This window comes from Melanotaenia boesemani, chromosome 11, assembly GCF_017639745.1.
Source record: "Melanotaenia boesemani isolate fMelBoe1 chromosome 11, fMelBoe1.pri, whole genome shotgun sequence".
NCBI lineage: Eukaryota > Metazoa > Chordata > Actinopteri > Atheriniformes > Melanotaeniidae > Melanotaenia > Melanotaenia boesemani.
This window is the reverse complement of record NC_055692.1, coordinates 12,262,682-12,278,115: the sequence shown is the minus strand read 5'-3', so window position 1 is coordinate 12,278,115 and position 15,434 is coordinate 12,262,682. Positions and strand designations below refer to the sequence as shown.

The window sequence follows — 15,434 nt, the reverse complement described above, 5'->3', positions numbered from 1 at the left end:
CCGCGGCTGGGATCATATCCTGGTATTATCAAGTGGCCTTGGGTTCCTGCCAAGACTCTTCATGACTGGAGGGAAGAAAGGGGGTGAAGATCAAAGTGACAGTCTACAGTGCTGTGACTCTGCTGCCGAGTGGCCGGAGAGAGTCACCGCACCGGTCTGCAGGCGAGGATGGAGTGGAGACGGGGAGCAGCTGTATGTAGGAGGGAAGAGACAATCGCTCTTTTCACAACGCATCCAGTTCATTTTCAGAGTAATGACATTCAAACAAAGTGATGTTGACGAGCTTTCAGCACCATTTGTCCTAACAGGAAGTCCAGAAAGCCATTAAATCCTCATTCCCTGAATCCAAAAAGACTCGGTACAACATATGTCTGCATCTCTGATTGATGAAGATGAGGGTGAAGGCAATAATTTACAAACAAAACTTTGGGTTTATAATTGTACACTGGTTTTGATTTCAGTCTTTCGTTTCTTTAGAACAGGGATATCAAACTTGGGTTTTGAAAGGCTGCTTACCTACAAGTTTTAGACATTTCCCTGCGTTAACATACCTGACTTAAATGAATGGGTTGTTGTGTAGAACCTAAGCTGTTGGATCCGTTTTATTTGGATCAGGTGTGTTGGAGCAGGGAAGAATCTAGAACAGAGGAGCCACATACAGCACAATTTGATCTCAAGTGGGCGGAATTAATAAAATGATGGCATAATAACCTATAAATATAAAAAAATATATATACCTGTCCTTGTTTTACTGCAAGGAAATGCAAGGTTATTCCGAGATTTAATTATCCGTCTTTTTACTAGTCATATTATGAAAATCTAAAATTTCTTGTGATAATGAGTGAAATTTTAACCATATATATATATATATATTCTCCATTTATCATTTTTATCCTGTGAGCCAGACTAGACCCTCTGGTGGGCCAGTTTTAGCCCATGAACCACATGTTTTACAATCTGATCTAAAACCTGCAGAATTTGCCTATGGCTGCATGTCTGTCCCAATCCTGCAGACTTTTGTGTTAATCATAAATCGTTTGTTCTGTGTGAGTCATGTAGGAGGAAATTGTGAGAAATGGTCATGTGATTCCAGATTGAGGTCTTGGACTGACTCCTTTTGATCGGGCAAGAGTGCAAAACTGCTTTTAAGTATGCACTCAAAGTAATCTATCACATGTTATGCAAATTTGGAGCTACATAAGACGTGTGCTGCCAACATGGAACTTCCAAAACATTGTAATAAGACTTCAGGTGTTTGATTAAAGTAAAACTGAACATTGGTCATACTGCTGCGATTCTGCAACTCTAACATCAGAGGATCAATTCAGCCTATAGACATACTGTCTCTGATAAACAGTGGGCATCAGTATAAGTTGGCATGACTCTGAATAGGCAAATTCAAAACCCTGCAGGCTCTAGACTGATCCTTTCTAATCTGTTAAATCTGGCAAAGACTCATTCTGTGATAGCTTGATAAAGTGCTGCGAGCGCATATCAGAGGTCAGAATCCTAAAAATGATCCAGCTTGACAACAAACAAAGCAGGCAATATTTGCTTTACAAAAAATAATCTAAAGTTCTCCTACTCTTCTGTCAGTTTTGTCACAGCAGGGCTGCTCATCTCTGTCAGAGTGAAGTTTGTTGAGTATGACTTTAAAGACTTCAGTAAAGTACATGTGATTCTGAGTCAGTTCATCTCGATCTGCTATTTTCTCCAGCTTTAAAACCAATACTAAACATGCAGATTTACCTACTGTAAACCTTCATAGGAAAAATGTAGAGAAGCCTTTCCTCCGAGATGTCCTAGGAGAAAAGGCTTGAATTACTTTCCCCATCTTCATGCATGTTTTAAAGTCTCTGGAAAGAGTTTGATTACACATAGCTGTCCAAGAACCAGCAGGTGAAGTTAAAGCAAGCTTAGATTTCCACATTTTTCCATTGTCATTCAAGTTTCCAAAAGCACCTTCGTTGCTCCAAATTTTAAATACAAGCAACACTCATCTGTGCACGAGCCAGCCATGATGCCCTTTGCCTCCCAAAGGTACCTGTGGTGGGACTGCTGCTGCACAGACAAGCTACAGCAAGAGCTTGCAAAAAGCTCTTTGATGCAGTAACAGACGGTTGCATACGTAACACACACTTCAGCGGAATGTAAACACATAATGACTCTGCAATTTATGAGCCATGTTTCAATTAGACCCCCCCGTTTTAATCCATAGACGAGATGTTTATGAATCTGGCTTTCAGAGCTCATTAAAGGCTAATTAAGCCTGCAAACTGATTCCATCTTTTTCAGCAGAGAATGAAGGCCTTTATCAAGCACAGTGATATTAAAGCAGCAACATGCTATAAATACAAGTCTTTTCAACTTTCTCTTTCGTCCTGCCTCCTTTACATAAACTAACGTTGCTCTTTTCACTTTTTTTTTCTACTTTTGTATTCGGAAAGTTCAAAAGCAAGTAGAGCAAAATCTCAGCTCAGCTTTTCCCTCTCACCCAGTTTTCTCCGAGCTCCACACTGCCAGGCTCCGCCCCCCCCCATTTCATTCAGCCCAAGTCTGCTCCTTTGATGTTAGCTTTCCCAGTTAATAATTAATAGCTCTTGGTAAGACGCTTGGAGAAGAAAGAGATCTCCCTCCTGAAGAATCTCCACTCGGGGCAGGCCTGCACTGCAGTGCAGGGGCTTGCCTGACGACAACAAAAATGCACCCACAGGCAAACTGGCTCTTAAAAAACATGACACATCTCCTCTATTAAAAAAAATAAAAGAATAAATACAACCACGGACACCAGGGGAAGGATAAATGCTGTTAAAAGGCCGCTTAAAACGGAGGACTTGAGAGAGAAAAACACCATTTACTTCACAGGCTCCAAGTGGCAGAGCTCCTGTGTAAGGAGATATTGTGCAAGCGGTGCAAGACATCATTCTGTCCTCTGTGGCAAAAAAGGAGGATAATGCACAAGAAATGCAACCCTTCATTCACACAAGCTTCATTAAGAATAAACAGGAGTCTCACAAGGAATCTGGACATTATTTTCTTGAGGAAAAAAAAGTTTACTCCATTAAATTACCCAGTCAGCTAATGACAGTAGCCCTTAGAGTCCGGATGGGTCCTAGGAGACCCAACCACAAATGCTAAATATTGGCAGTCACAACAACCAGCCTTATGGAAAGCTGACAGCACAAGGAATAGAGAGAGAAAAAAAAAGACCTCAGATATTCTTCTGGGAACCTGCTGATGGTATGCAGCAGGGGTTTAAACACACAAACACATATCCACACTTATATGCATTAATAATACACACACACAACCAACACATGAAATAATCACTGTCACTTTGGTCCTCGTGCAGAATCTGTTGGTCTCAAGTTCTCAGTCTTGTGGTATTTATGTCATCTTTCAGTCATCACAGTCGTTTATGCAGGATTTCGGCATCTTAAGCTATATTTTTATGTCATACGGTTGTATGTAAGTAATGTTTCTCATCCCTCTGCATTGTAATAGGTGTGTTGTATCTTTAGTAGTCGCTGAAAAAAAGTTGGATTTCAGTTGAAGGACTTGACTATAACCAGGTGATCCAATGAAACATTTGCACATCAAGAGAAAACTTTATTCACATAAACTCATCACCTGTTTGTGTTTCTAAAGAATAAACAAGATGAGCATTCACTGATGTGAAATAAATATGCTCAAATAAAAGAATATATATTGAAGAAAAAAAAAAAAAAAATCATACAAATTTCACGATATCTGACAGGGGAAAAAACAGAAAACTTATGTGTGAGAAGATGTTCACCACATTTTCCACAAACCGAGGAGGATTGCTTATTTTGTCCAAGAACAGCCAATTTAATTGTCATTTGAAATGTTAACTCTACCTAAAATATTTCATTGTCCACAATGTCTTGATCATAGTCCACGTGTTTTTCTCCACAGTACTTAGAACCACGTCTTTGGCTGTATGGATTATGATGGTGTTAGTTATCTCCATCCACTGCTTCCTTCTTTAGTTCGTGTCAGTGCATCTAGCAAACATGTCTACAAGTGACATCTGACTTCAGTGTCCTGCAGTTTTTGTTAAGTTTTACCTGAGGATAGGTGCTAATGGGTGCTGATCTTAGTTTAATACATTTTTTGTACTCCAAAGCATGTTTGCAGCACATTTTTATTTCATTTTATTCTTTTCTTTTTAATTTTATTTATTAGGGACCAAGTGCAATTTCATACATAAATGTTTCCATTTGATGTATTGCACCAGAGTTAGCTTTAGGCCAATTTACATCTGTAGTCCCCAAGTATTACATAACATCTTTAGCTCAACAGCATCTGCAGTAAATAGCTGTTTGGTCCGGACTCTGCCTGGTCCACATCCACCCTTTAAAAACCAAAGTAACTGCAGACAACAGATACGGCTCCTTTAACTTCAACGTCTGCAACAGCTTCACTTTCTGAACTTTCTCCATCCATTTTCACTGCGCAACATCTCCACTGACACAGCTGCTCTGCTGAATGAATGTTTTAATGATGGATAAGTGACAAAGGTCCCTCCTCAAACAGTTTCCCACTATGCTGCGTTTCCAAAGCCGTTTAGGCTCTTTAAACAAGTGTTTTAAGACAAATCCCTGTAACAAAAAATAGCTGTAGCACTACAAAGTTCTCTTTAATTCTGCTTTGAATGATTGCTGCAACACCAGAAATCCATGGCAGCAACTCATACAGTGATGTCCAACAACATGGATGCAAATCTCACTTTGCAGGTAGCAGTTACAATGTGAACTTTGTGCTTAAATAAAGAAATATAAACATATAAGTTTAAAGCAAACAAGAGTATTGGACAAGGAGGAATATGTTTAAAAATCAGAATATGTTTTTCAAAGCAGAAACCCGATCTTCAGTACTCATCTTGTGGGCTTGATCAGTCATCCATGGGGGGGTTTACAGGTGTTTTACAACACTGCTAGCTAAACAAACTTCCTGCTGGCTCTGAGGCATGAGAATTAGGGAACAATCTTCCCTGAGTGAACAAAAACCGCAGCAGAAAAGTACTAAGAACTCAGTCTAGACACAGAGGAAAATGAAAGCTATGTTTAGCATCCCTAAGTAAGCCTGCCAGCTTGTAAGATCTGAGGGAGAAAATTTTTCACTCGTCTGGAAACAGCCTTTTCTCAGTGTAGCACTCAATCAATCACTCACATGCACAGATGATTCTCATATTTCACATGGTTAAAAAAAAATGCTTATTTATTTATGAATATGCATGTAAAACACGAGGCAACATGTTCTTGTGCAAACACAAATGCACCTGCAAACCTGGCTCGAGCCCTTCTTCTTCTATCACATTACTCCCGCTGTTCCGACCTGCTGTCTTCTCTGCTTTCCTCCGCTTTCTTCCCCCTCTTCATGCTTTCCTTTCCCTCTCTCTGCACTGCTATAATTAAGGTAATTAAGTCTTCAGAAGTCTCTCCACTGCTATTACGCTGTAATTTCATGTTGCCTCCTGGCTTTACGGTTTATTAAAAGATAAAGGCATACTTTTCTCCCATGGATTTTCTTATATGTGGTCACCCCCAGTTTTTTTTTTCTCCCTTTCCTCACTCTGTAACAGAGACATTATTTACATTCAGCTAAAATAAAATCAAACATTTCAACGTGGCTTTACAGCCTGGAGAGAGAGAGGAGAGCCGTGTCTGAAGCCAGCTTCTTCCTCATTCACCGTGCTGCGATAGATGGTCTGTATAATCGTGACATTTTCATCTCAGCAAGACGTGCACCAGCATTACTCACCGTCTCCCTCGGCTCCTACTGTTTGATGTCAACATTTCTATTACAAACTGTTGATATGCCAAAACAAGCCTCTTGTATTGTGACTTTTTTAATATTGGCTGCGTGTTATTTAATCAACAGGTTTGACAGTAGTTCTGCTGCATCGCTACTCCATTTCCACTTTAAACAGTATTTTGCAACAATTTCCTTAAGTGCTGAAGTTCAGCAATGCCAATAACTGTTTTTCATGAATCCCTTTCCTCCCCGTGCCTAACATCATGATTCATTGCCATAAAACTTCACATACACTTGTTGATTAAAACAAAAAGGTATGAGCAAGTAATCCCTGCTGCCATGACTGAGCTTCTTTCCACCTTCTCACACTTTGAACTCTCCCTTTTGTGCTGTTTATTATTAATTTCTTTAGGCCTTCGGCTGGACCGAAGCAGAAGGAAAAAAATGTTCAAGCAGCACATAAAAATCCACTTGTGTGTCACATCGGTGGGGTGACAGGGGTCGGCAAGCCTCTTCAAGCTTCACTCTGTTCAACAGCCGCCATATAAACTCACAGTTCACTCAATGTAAACACAGAGGGGAAAGAATCACTTGGGGCACTCACTGAACTCAGGGACGGCCATAACTATTAAAACATACAAATAAGACGTTTGGCATCACAAATGTAGAGCTTATGATGAGCTTATGATAAAGGTGTTGGCAAAAAAAATGTAGATTTTAATCATTCTTTCAGATATTTTCCTGTCCAATGATGACAATTCCATCTTTAAGGTGAATTATAGGCTCTTCCCACTCCTGAGCTGTCCTGATGCTGGACTGTCTTTATCAGTTATAATCGAGTTTTATTTAGAGTTTGTTGTTCTGAGTGTAGCTCATGAGATGTTTGTTAAGCTTTCTTATCAATGCTGTGATAAAGCATGGTGGAATGAGCAAGTCATCTTTGAAAACTGTCCGAACATCCTGGTGATGATGGAAAAGGCACATAAAATGTGCTCCAGTAGAAAGTATGTACAGCATACACACACACATTCATGCCATCTGTAACAGTGAAATGGTGGAAAAGTTTGGTTTTTAGAGCAGAGACAGGTGCCCTCACCAGTCACTTTATTAGATCCACTTTATTAGGACCAGTTTGGACCCCTTTCACCTACAGAACTGCCTTAATTTTTGGTGTCATAGATTCAACAACATTCCTAAGAGATTTTGCTACATAATGTCATGACAGCATCACAGACTTCGTCACTTCATCTTGACCGTGTCTACCTGACTAAATGCACTGAGTTGCTGCCATATGATTGGCTGATTAGACATTTTTGCTAGCAAGTAGTTGAACAGTTGTATTTAATATCCCGGTGGTAACAGGAGACTTCACTTTTCAGATATTGTTTGTGATGTTCTAATTTCTATCCAAGGACACACTGCACATCTGGTTCCAACAGGTCAAGTTCTGGTTAAAAGCTCTAATTTTTGCAAAAGTACAAATTTGATTGTCTGTCAACCCCATTATCTTCAGCCTTTTTATTAGATGCAACTAAAAAAAAAAAAAAAAGAAACGGGTCCTTCTAACAGCTAGTAAAACACCAAAAAACACAATTTCTGAATTGGTTATTTACCATGTTTTCCATGTATAGACACAGCACTACATATACACTCCTCTCCAAAGGACTAATGTCCACAGAAACCCTTTAAAACACCTTCAGAAAAGCTGGTTAACAAATCATTATTGCAAATCACAAAAAAGTTAGGTTTTTGATGGATGTAAAATACAAATACATGAAATGGGGGAGGTTAGATATTGTATATAACGGGCCAGTCTGCAGATGCACCGACTTAGTGTATAATAACTATCTGTCCCACTGTGATGCCACTCTGGAGGAAGAATCAGTTCTCATGCAAGTTAACATGGTGCAACAAACCATGTGAAGCCTGCAGGTTCGTCCTTTTGAGTCCATCTTCTTTGGAGGGAGATATGTTTCACCTAGAGGCCATCCACTGGATTGGTGTGAAAAATCCACTTTTAGGGTGGTAATTTCAGTTGTGTGAAAAAAAAAAACAAGACCTCTCTGGGGGAATAAAAACAGCACATCAGAGAAGGAGCCTGAGGTTTTCTTCAGCGATGCTTCAACTTTCATCCCATTCCTCAAGTCAGCATCTCTTTAAAGCTTAAAATCACTCCACGCATGTCTCAGAAATTTGCCATCTTTGTTTTCTTCCATGAGTGTTTTCCTCCTCCTGGTTCACCCCCTCCCCACTCTCTATTTTTTGTATCTGCCTCAGTGCACAATGTGGGGTGGCCATTCACCCACCATTGCATAACCTGAATTATACAAGTGAACTGTGCTATGAAAATGTACGTTTGTGAGGGTGTGCATGTGTGCGTGAGAAGGCACCTTCGAGGAGACCTGCCAGTGTAACTTAGCTACAGGCTGACCCCATTAAAGAGTTGAGGGTCTCTTATCAGGAGCCTTGTATGTTGTCTCTGTATTGCAAACTTGATTACAACATCAAGTCCTAAAATTTTGATGTAAGCACAAAAACAATCAGAAATTTGCCCTTTTTTCAGCATTATCCTTTAAATGGATTGTTTCAGATTTCTTAAACATTTGCTAATTCTGACTACCTTCACAAGATAAGATCATATTATTGGAAAAAGAGACCCTACACACTAAATTGATGCTCCAAATATTTACAGAGTATATCTGCAAGTGTTGTCCACTGCGTAACACTCAACGTGTGAGCTGGAGTGCCACCACTCATTTAAATTAAAAGTTTGCCAAACATAACTTCTGATGAAAATAACTTTTTTCCTGCTTTAATAATTCATAGGTCAGTATTAAGTGGCTTAAACAGAAACACACATTCCTTTGAAAATAGTCAGACACAAGCCTCTAAGTGAAAATAGGTGGCTGCTTGGTAGCAAAATATAAAGAAAAGATGGCTGGATCAGACTTCTGTATGTTAAATGAATGTGGCATTATCTGATCTAAAAAAAAAAAAAGTGACTTGGAAATAAGACAGATCTACGACTTTACCAAACAACTCAAACCGTGATTATAGTACCATATAAAACACCTCCATCATTTGGCTGATACGGAGCATTTCTTTTAATAAACTTTAAACATTAAACACTGAATTCTGCTTGTGTTTTCCAGGATTTACTTTAGTAAGAGAATGACAGCAGATCGTTTTTTTTCCGTACATGTGGTAACACATCAAGTCTGGATAAATAACAAGTGATGAATGAAGCTCAAACACTGGACTCAAACCGAACGTCTTGTGCAACTCAAAGCGGTCCATCGCTAAATATACATGTTTGTCTTGCTTGTTGCACACAGCAGGCAGCATTTCCTGCCTCTCTCTTTGTGCGGTTTGACGTCTTGTGGAGTCAGGCGCGTGCACACACACACCATGAACGCAGATGCACAGACTCAGACTGCTGCTAATCAAGAAGCTTTGTGGTCTCCTCTCTTCCCGCTGCCCACTGCTCTGTCCTGCCGAGACCAAACACGGAGCTCAGAGGAACAGACAACCGCTAATTAAATTTCCTCCACTTTTCCTCTCCGTCCCTCCCATGTTGTTTTCTTACCGGTTTTGGACTCTGGTCCTTTGTGAGTAGCAGGAAAATAAACAAGCTTTCTGGCAAAAGACAACAATACTACTCTTTAAGTGTGTTCTCTCCACCTAGTGTCTAAACATTAGTTGGCTGGTTAGAAGGAGGACACCTGCTTAACCATCTGTAGATAATTCTTTTAAAAGAGGAGAACAATCATCAGTTAAATGATCTGCCATAATTAAGAAGCAACTTTTGTATGAATACAAAGCCTTAAATTCGATTAGAAGATTGGAATTTAGTCTAAAATTTTAACATTGATGAGTTTGAGGCAAGAAAAATCTGAAAATCTGAGTTTAACTAATTGCTTCCCGTGTAGAGGAACACCTGAAGGTTCGAGAGTAGCTTTAGCTGGTACTGAAAATTCTCAGTCACCATATTTTTCACACCACCAGGGCTGTCAGACGAAGGGAGGGGGAGACAAAGTCTGGAGCAAGTAAAGACAAGTGAAATCCAAGATTTATGCTCGCTGGGTTGCAAGTCTCCTGGCACGTAAAAGATCAAATGTTTTGGCTTTTCTTTAACTTCAAGTGAAACAGCAGAGTCAGACATGATGGATTGAGTGAGAATTGAATAAAGGAAATCTTTTTTAAAACAGTAAAACAGCTTTTTATTGTTCCAATGTGATCACTCTGTTTTGATTTTATAGAAGCAAACTTACAAAATAACCATCAAGTTTTTTTTTTTTTTGTTTTTTTTTTTTTAACATTAAACCAAAGCTTTTCAATTGAATTCATATTATAACTTTTAACATATTCTCTTGGAAGGAGTTGCGAATGGAAATTAAACCGGAACTATGACATTTCTGTTGGTTTCTGTGTTAAAAGAGTAAAAGTGAGTGATTCTCACTATTCTATAGGTCTGATAACTGATGGGGTGATTATAAAAAGTATTGTAAAAAGCCTAATCAAGACCCATTCATGCGTACCAATAAGTATCATCGCAATTATAAGCAGAGCCATGTTTTAAAAAGCGGAAAAAAAGATACTGAAGAAATATTACAGAATCCATGAGCACATCAGCACCATCAAACAGTAACACTAAACAAACGCAGAAGACATTTAAAGAGAAAATTACCCTTATAAACCAAAACAAACAAAAACTAACCATAATTGAGAATTAAATTACATTTCAGGTTTGAAAACGTAGAGATTTCATTCATGCCGAGGCGTCTCAACCGAACACCCACGTCTCCCTTTCTCTTAATTCTGCTGAAGTCATAAGATTTTCTCTAATCTCTCTCTGCCTTGAAGCTGCTTTAGGAGACCATGTCCCTGCTTGCTTGAAAGAGAAGCTGCTGTTGTTGCTTCTCTCTTTCTCTAAAGCACCATCAATGCTGCTGGTGGAGGGGCGGTGCCACTGCCTGCTGTCTTCTTTTCTCTGGGCAAACAGCAGAAGCAGGTCAGGACTCAGCCAATCCACCCCCCCAGTTTGCCGTACCGCTCGCTTCCCACAGCTGAAACCTCATGGTATTAATATCTGGCTGTTTATTCACATCACAAGAAAAAAAAAAAAAAATGCTGAAGAAGAAGCTGCCTGGTTTCATTCTGTGAAAGATGGAAGAACTTCCTTTATACCATCTGCTACTCCATTACTGGAATCCATTAGTTCAAGATCAGGATCACTGCAGTACAACCAGATGTTTTTTTTTTTTTTTTTATACAGCAAACTTTTACGTCAAAACCGGGTGGGTAGATTAGCTACAATGCAAGTCAAGATTTGGAACTTTAAACAAGTATCTGCTCATGTATTACTGATTGAAATTACTCCTGCAGGTATAGTTTAAAGCGGCTTGAGAGCTCTGGATGCTCCTGAGTTCCTGTTGCAGTCTTCCACCCAGAAGCAGCAGAAGAAAGTGTGATGTGGAAAATGTAGTACTCAGTAAACAGAAAGCAGCCGCTAACTTAACGGTACTCTGCTGTTAAATAGAAAAATAACTTGGATCACTGGAATGGATAGCTCATGATGATAAATATCAATCAGGAAACTTTGGCTCCACGGATTCAGAAAAAGAATCAGATCTGTATGTTAGGGCGAAGTGAGGATGAGAGCTGGGTGAGGAAATTCCAGCGGTGGTGTAGTACAATATGGAGAAAGGACACTAAACTATAACACAATCACAGAAATGGTAAGAATTTGCTTTTCAAGAGTGTAATTATTTCAAAAGACCTCAAATTAAAAATTCAATAATCATTAGAAAAGACGATATAAACGCCTGTATTCAGACCATGTGTCTTTTGAAATTGTGAAAATACAACTTTTCTGGGAATCTATTCACTTGCCTGTCTGTGGGGGATTTTGTCTCATATCTTGGATATCTTAAAGAAAACGTGCACATAAAAAAAATTGAAACTTGCTAAAGATTCCCCTTGCAGCAGCAAAGAAAGGCATTTATAAAAAGTGACTGAAGACTAAAACACCAACCTGTATACTGCAGAAGATACAGATTCTTAACCATAGAAACTCACCTATAAGCTGACCAACATGTTCACACTCATCTCTTCCAAAAAAAAAAAAAAAAAAAAAAAAAAAAAGTATACATGACATGGCTCGACACAGAATAAATGTGCTATGAGTTAAATTGTTTGTTTTTTATTTTTATTTTTGTCTTGGTGAAAAAAAAAATCCAATTTCAACGAAAGAAGAGTTTCGCAAACCAGTCTGTAAACCAGTTACTCTTTAGTGCTTCCAATCTGGGAAAAAGATCATATTCCGATTAAATGGCCTGAGTGAGTTTAGTTAACCACAGCTTAACTAAACTATACATATAAATGGTGTGATGATTTACTATGGTGCTTGCAAAGGCATGCTAGCACAATCTTAAGACTGTTAATGGCATCAAACATAGCTTGAATAAATGTTTCTCGTGAGTTCACTACTGCCAGAGTCCAGCTCCTCAGCAAAGGCAGAGAGACCTTCTTTCCTTTACTTGCATCCCTATGGCAGCATCAAAGCAGCTATAAACTGGGTTGGACTGAGACATGACTGCAGAATGTTCACTTCCTTTAGCCATGACTCCATATAACAGCTCATTGTGACTGACTCGTCTCAGGCAAGTCATCTGTCTGGTCAACAGATCGGTCAACAACTGATTTTTCCAGATAAGTTTTATTGTTATATTTTCTCCAATAAACAAAATTCCCCATGTCTCTTTGCCAGGTGCATTCCCATCCTTCCCCCTCTCGCTATCTCCATGTTTCGGTTTCTCCTCTTCCATTACCTCACTATCTCAGAGCCAGCTCCAATGTCGCCCTCAGACACCCACACACACTCAACCACACATCGTTTATTCTCCGTCTCCTTGTGCTGGGTCCAACTTTGCCTCCCTGGCAGAGCTTGAAAGAAAGTTTTGAACCGCGAGAGCAGGATGCCATTTTCACCCTTGCTAACCCTCCACTCCAGGATTCATGTATAAAAGGAGAGAGGCATCAGATTAGCTGTGTGGGACCAGGAAGCTTCAGTTTCCAGCTCTGGTGCCAGGCTGAGGGCTCACGGAGAACATGGACCCGACTTACAGGAGGATTCTCATGCACTCAAGATGGAGATGAAAGGAGAAAAAAAAACAGGGCTTTGTTTGGTGTGGGTGGATGTCTAGCTTTTCTAAGATTTACTTTTTCCACAGCTCATCTTTTGATCGAGCTGCTCTTCTCTTTTTGTTTTGATGTTGCTTGACAGACAGGAGAGCTTTACAGAGGCCGATGTTAAATAACATTTGTTAAGACCAAAAATCAATGCAGGGGTGAGGAAATAAAATGGGTGGCACGGAAATAACTCCTTTTCCATGTTACTTCTTCCTCTCTCTTTTGCGCATTTTTGTTTTCTTCCCTTGCCTTCTTCTTTCTCTCCCTCAATCTCTCTCTCATCTCAAGTCCCCAGGCATCCTTTCTTCTCTCTTTAAATAGAGGCCTGAGCTGTGAAGTCTAATAATGGTCATTTGGCCTTCTATTGAAAGCTGGGTAATTCGGCCCAGGGACGGCTCACTTTGAGCCACATGACACAAGGAGCTTCCCAGTGACCATGGAAACAAGCGCAGTGGGATCCTGGGTGCCTCAAACGGCCGTGAAACATGCTGAAGCCATGATTTAAGAGAGGATTTTTTCTTTAAAGGGGGAGTGAGAAGCCCACGTCTGGTCACAGTGGAAATCTCCCTCCCGACACCCCGTCAGGAAGAGGGGCCGAGATAATATCAGCGAGTTGAGGCGTACACAAACATGAAAGGAGAGCCGCTGAGTGCTCCATGCCTCACAACCTTTCTTCTCCCTGCTGTTCCTCCTCTTTTACAGTTCCTCCTTCTATCCCTCCCTCCACACTGTGCTGTTTGAAAGTGTTTGTGCGGTCTGTTTGGAGCGAGAAGCAGGTGGATGGAAAAGCTCAAAAGTTACTGTAGCTTGTGCATGTTACCCCAGGAAAAGCCCTCCGTTAGGAGAGTTTGTTTATGACCAGTAACTTGTCTTATTGACTTCTGGATTCGATTTGAAGGACTGGCATCTGGCATTTTGGAGGCAGGAACAGCTGCCGATTCTTTGATTTGCCAGTGATTTGTTTTTTTTTTTAAACATTTATTTATTTAAAAAAAGGTCTCAAACTTTACACTCATGTATGACTGATTTTCAGAGAAGAGCCAGTGCATATTAACGAGGATAAAAACACCTTCCTACAAAGCAAATATGTTACTCACTATTGATCACATGATTCATCACCTGATCAGCTGTTTTGACTTTTATATAATAAAAACAGCCAATACCAATCAATATATGAATAATCAATAAACATGCTTAACTAAAGCAACGCATCATCAGCTAATGATAAAGCCCTGCAGAAGCTTACAAGCTGGGAATTGAAAAATAATTGCGTGAATGGATTAAATTCTGTGGTTATATTTATTAAGGTTTTCAGGTCAAAATGGGTGCAAATACAAACCAAATTTCAAAAAAGTTGGGTTGCTGTGTCCCATGCACACAGAGATTCCTTCTGTCTTTTACAGGGTATAATCTTTTGATATAACACACTGCAGATGGTAGGATCTTCAGTCTTTACAATTTTATATTGAGGAACATTTTTCTTAAATTGTTCTGCAATTTCTTGATGCAATTTGTAACAGATCAGTGAACTTCTGCCCATTTTTACAACCGACAGGCTGTGCCTCCTTTAAATACTCTTTTTATATCCTATAATGATATTGACCTGTTGCCAATTAATCTAATTAATTGATTTAATTAGTTTTTCAGCCTCTTGTTGCCTCTGTTCCAACATTTCAACTTTTCAACTTCAAAATAATCTTTTATTTTCCATGGAATAGTAAAATATCTCAGTTTCAACATCTGATGTATTATTCATGTACTAATGAGAATAAAAGATGGGTTCATGAGATTTGCAAACCACATTCTGTTTTTATTTACATTTAACACAGCGTCCCAACTTTTTTAGAACTATGGTTGTACTGATAAACTGTTGAGTTTGGCAAAAATTGACAAGAAAGAAGAAATTCTAGAGGAAAGGGAACTTTAAAGTTCAGAAACTTTTCTAACAAAAGCAGAGGGGTTCATTCGCCTCAGTTCTATTTCATTATACAGCCGCCAGTGTTAAGCGTCTTGTTTTAAACAAAAGATATTGATTTTCATTTTTCAGCTCTCAGTTGAAAGCAACAAAGCCCTATCATTTCAGCCTGACTACAAGCGAAAATTGCCACATCAATATTCTGCATCTCGAAGACTCTGCCGTGAAAAGCTTTTCTTTTAAAAAGTCGGAGCTTAAATCAAGCTCTGTAACAAACAAAAACCGCTGTTGTAAATCGATAATGGCTATGGCTTCACCACAATTTCCCGAGACACTTTGGAGGCTGCAGAAAGCAGAACTACAGTGATTTTCTTTTTAATCAGCCTCTCTTTGCATTAAGTTTTCTTCCTATGAGAGAAGGAAAAAGGGTGAGAAGAGAGTGAAGAGACAGATGGTGAGTCATTCAGCTGTCTGCATCAAAACAAGCCAATCTGCAAGCCTTCTGGTCTTCTTTATCCACACTGATAAACAGGGGATGAGCTGTGGCCTG

At 39.5% G+C, this 15,434-nt stretch overlaps 1 protein-coding gene across 5 annotated transcripts in view; it reads right to left on the bottom strand.

Moving 5' to 3' along the window:
- The window catches only part of znrf3 (zinc and ring finger 3), a 129,917-nt gene that overhangs the window by 11,477 nt on the left and 103,006 nt on the right, over nt 1-15,434 (bottom strand). The window lies entirely within an intron of this gene.